Here is a 5,136-nt window from a genome sequence, read left to right as displayed (position 1 = left end):
GGGCATAACAAATAAATAAATGTGTACAAAGTTACAAATCTCAAAGTCCACTCCAAAGGGATATTTATTTATTTATTTATTTTTTATCCCTTTTCAAGAACCACAATGAACGGCACATTTGGATTACAGCGTTGTTTTCTGGGTTTTGTGATGTCTCAAAGTGGCCCAGTAGAGTAGGGAGGGGGAGGGGCGAGGTCGTGGTTAAGGCGGCTGTACATGGTGTGATTCTGATGGTCGGAACTTCGTGAGCCCTCGCACATGTCAGAATTGAGTTTATCCGAAAATCTTACAGAGGCAGTCATATGACACAAATTTAGTATGATTTTACAAACTCTGAGATTATCATTACGTTTTTACGCCACTCATTACAATATGGATTCTGAGGACGAAATTGTTTTCTTTGTGGCAGCTAGTGCTTGATACATCCAAAAAAAAAAAGAAAAGAAACAAAGACATGGCAAAGAGAATGGCTGAAAAGTAGATAAAAACATGGACTTTCTGTACTTCATAAACAACTCGAGGTGAGAAAGTTATTTTTGATTTTTTAGTTGTTTTGCCGGAAATACAAACTGTTCATAAAGCTGAACGGAAAATTTGGCACAATTCGGAATAACAAATACAAAGTAGAGCTGTATAATTAACTAAAATTACTATTTATGTACATAATATGTGGGTTTTATCATCTTCTGGTTGGTCAACTTCATATGGATCGCCAAACCACATATACGTCATTAGGGCTGTCACTTTTAGTTCGAAAATCGATTGCACAATCGATCTGATCAACCAAAAAAAGTTTTGAAAATGAAAATAGGGAATGGATTTTAAAGGGGGGGGGGGTGAAATGCTATTTCATGCATACTGAGTTTTTTACACTGTTAAAGAGTTGGATTCCCATGCTAAACATGGACAAAGTTTCAAAAATTAAGTTGTACGTTTGAAGGAGTATTTCTGTTCCAAAAATACTCCTTCCGGTTTGTCACAAGTTTCGGAAAGTTTTTTTTCGAGTATGGCTCTGTGTGACGTTAGATGGAGCGGAATTTCCTTATATGGGTGCTAAGGGCGCGTCTGCCGGAAGAGCGCGCGCTCCCGTATAGCAGAGCAGAGAGAGGCTGTGCACAGACAATCACTGATCACAGCGAGAGCGTCGCGAAATGTCACAAAAGGAGTGTGTTTTTGGTTGCCAGGGCAAGACAACCCTGCACAGATTACCAAAAGAGAAACAGCATTAAGGGACCAGTGGATGGAGTTTATTTTTACAGAGCATCAATGGAGTTGTGCAAGTGTTTGTGTTTGTTCCCTGCATTTCGAAGATGCTTGTTCACAAGGCCCAGGTTGACGCTGGATTTGCACATCGTTTATTTCTTAAGGATAATGCAATCCCAACGAAAAAGGGTCACGATCGTGTGTTGGAACCGCATGCGGTGAGTAAAACTGCTTCAAATATCTCTGTGTTGTTAACTTAGCAATCAGCGCGTAAGCACATCAAGTAAACAACATGCGATGTTGTTATCAAACTGCACGAGTAAAACTGCTTCAAATATCTCTGTGTTGTTAACTTAGCTATCAGTGCGTAAGCACATCAAGTAAACAACATGTGATGTTGTTATCAAACTGCACTTTCCACATGTACAGCTTAAAAAAAAAAAAAAAAAAAAAAAAGACGACAAAGTGGAACTTAGTCATTTTCCAAAACCGCTAAGCAAATATATACAGTTTCAGTACATACCACATAGAGAAGCCTTTGCTGATGCTGCTCTTGTTAAATTTCAGCCTCTGGATCTGTGTCACAGTTTCCAGACGCGCTCAACACAAAATCCTACTGGCGCTCGTGATTCTTTAGCTCCGCCCACACGTCACGCCTCTAGGCACTCGTGTTTTTCCGGGAAAAATCGGTACAGACTATCTTTCTCTTATGAATATAATAAAAATAAAGACTTTTTGGAGTTATGAAGGATGCAGTACTACTCTATAGGTACTCAAGATTAACAGGATATTGAGTGAAAACGAGCATTTCACCCCCCCCCCTTTAACCAAATATGTACACTATTTATTATTTTCAAGTCCATTTAAAGTTTCATTTTTTGAACAGTGAACAGTGGTTTGAAATGGATTGAATCATTATTTAAAATAATTTTTGTATTGCCTAAATCATAAATGCAGCCGGGTTGAAGCCTGCACTGATGTTTTTCTTTTGTTATGGCAGCTGTCCCCTCTGCACATATATTTTTTGCTGTTTGTTATTCTGCACAAAACGTCTTGCCAATAAATAAGAAATATTGTTGACTTGTGCGTTTCCAGCACTCTCTTTACGTTCGTCCGTTATTTGACGTTGAAAAAGGAAACGTCTTTTTTTAGACGTTTTTTTAGACAATTTTTTTTAGACAATTTTAAAATCGATTCAATAAACACTTATGTCTTAAAAATCGAAAATGATTTTTTCACAAAAGTGACAGCCCTATACGCCATGAATTTAAACTGACAGCGCCCGATTTTTGTTTGACATGTTTGAAAATTATCGGGAGGTGTTGTGGTAACGTTCTCTGATCAGCCCATAATTGTTCTTACACGATACGAGCCACGACCATGCAAGCATCTATGATTTTCTCCCGAGATAAAAAATCGTCTGTGAGCACGTATGACAGCAAAAATTACACTGTGTATGCCCGCCTTTAGAAAGCTTGGTTGAGTGCATCAGACAAGACGACAACGAAGAAACAGTGCTGCTGTAGCATCAAGTTTCCGCAAGTTATTACACATGCACCTGAATAATTACGTATGTAAATATGTATGTTACAATGATGAAAACGTTTTTGTAAAAAAAAAATTCTAACAGAAGTGACAATGTTGGACAATGATGTAATCTTCAGAATATACACTTCAATTCTGAGACTACAGTGTTTCCCATACTTGAGTGTGGGTGTTTTTATATCACTGTATTTCTGAAGGAAACCAACTGTTAGTACTGCATAGCGCTGTTTTGTACATTCTTTACCGTGGAAACCTCGATTTCTAACACTCCAACAGGCAGAGAATGAATCTGCATATATATGCCGGCATAAATAGAGTCAAAATCTGTGGGAAACACTGAATTATGGTATAAATAAACTCAACTGTTTAACAGTTTTACTGCAATTCACGTTATAATGTTAGAATTAAAGGACAATAGACATAATACACATAAACTTATATGTAGGTAGTAAATGCAGTTATATTTAAGCAGCTGTTGACATCCTGTCTAAAATGTAATTTAGCCAAAAAACAACAACGTTTCCACTCTAATATGTCTTGCAATAACTGCGTGAAAAGGTTTTGCATGATACTCTTGCTCAATATTCTCAGGGTCTGAATCCGGCTCAAACTGATATGGCAATGTTGACATCATCTTTAAAGGGGGGGGGTAAAATGCTCGTTTTCACTCAATATCCTGTTAATCTTGAGTACCTATAGAGTAGTACTACATCCTTCATAACTCTAATAAAAGTCTTTAGTTTTATTATATTCATAAGAGAAAGATAGTCTGTACCGATTTTTCCCGGAAAAACACGACCGGCTGGAGGCGTGACGTGTGGGCGGAGCTAAAGAATCACGAGCGCCAGTAGGCTTTTGCGTTGAGAGCATGTGGAAGCTGTGACATTACCCTGAGGGAAAAACCATCATCCAAAACAAACCATGGCTTATAGTCAGATTCAGCCGTTTATTTATGATCCAGAATCAGATCCCGAGGCTGAAACTGAACGAGAGCAGCAGCAGCAACGACTCGCTCCGAGCGGGGCTCCAACCCGGGTCTCCGGCATGGGAGGGGACGCACTAACAAGGAGGCAGAGATATTTTAAGCAGTTTTACTCACCGCCTGCGGTTCCAACACACGATCGTGACCCTTTTTCGTTGGGATTGAATCATCCTTAAGAAATAAACGATACGCAAATCCGTCGTCAAACTGGGCCTTGTTTGTAAAACAAGCATCTTCGAAATGCAGGGTACAAACAAAAACACTTGCACAACTCCGTTGATGCTCTGTGAAAATAAACTCCATCCACTGGACCCTTAATGCTGTTTTTTTTTTTTTGGTAATCTGTGCAGGGTTGTCTTGCCCTGGCAACCAAAAACACACTTATTTTGTGACTTTTCGCGACGCTCTCGCTCTGATCAGTGAATCGCTCTGATCAGTGAAATGTCTGTGCTCAGCCTCGCTATACTGAGTGCACGCTCTTCCGGCAGAAGTGCCCTTAGGACCCATATAAGGAAATTCCGCTCCATCTAACGTCACACAGAGCCTTACTCGAAAAAAAAAACTTTCCGAAACTTGTGACAAACCAGAAGGAGTACTTTGGGAACAAAAATACTCCTTCAAACGTACAACTTAATTGTTGAAACTTTGTCCATGTTTAGAATGGGAATCCAACTCTTTATCAGTGTAAAAAACTCAGTATGCATGAAATAGCATTTCACCCCCCCTTTAACTATAACAGAGCAGACGGAACTTGCTGATTTGGCAAGGGCGAGGTCGTACTGAAACATTGTCCAAGCAGTTCACCAATCACTACGCACTGGGGACAGCTAATCAATCGGATCACATTTTGCTTTTCAGAAGGTGGGCCTTCATCAAACCCATGACTAATTGAGCCGTTTGTGCCAGGCTGGGGAGGAAACAGGAGAGCTTGTTCTAGTACACCCACAAATTAAAATCAAGACTTTGTATAATAGAGTATAAAAGCACTTTTTATCATAAAAAGGACCCTTTAAAGATAATGAACAAGATGCCACATGGATCAGGCTATCTTGAGTCTTTCTTGTAATTTGACCTAATGAAAAAGATCTTAATTAGCTTTAGTGGAAGCATTAAGCTGCATTGTACAATATATCAGTTTAGGAATATCAATATTGTCACAACTTGAACTGGCAATTAATTTCAAATAGCAGAAGAAATATTGAACCACAGCCGTAAAAAAATAAGTAAATAACCTTTTCCATGTAATGACTCCAGACACTATTGAAACTAGTTAATTTTCCCATATTGAGTCTGACAGAAATTATTTGCCTTCATACAGCTCTAAACAAATGTTCTCATTATAACCAAAGCAACAGACATGATGAAAGTGCTGTGTTAAGTGTCACAGGCATGGTGCAACTCATGTC

Source organism: Carassius auratus, chromosome 18 (assembly GCF_003368295.1).
Source record: "Carassius auratus strain Wakin chromosome 18, ASM336829v1, whole genome shotgun sequence".
Taxonomy (NCBI): domain Eukaryota; kingdom Metazoa; phylum Chordata; class Actinopteri; order Cypriniformes; family Cyprinidae; genus Carassius; species Carassius auratus.
Note: the sequence above shows the minus strand (reverse complement) of the source record.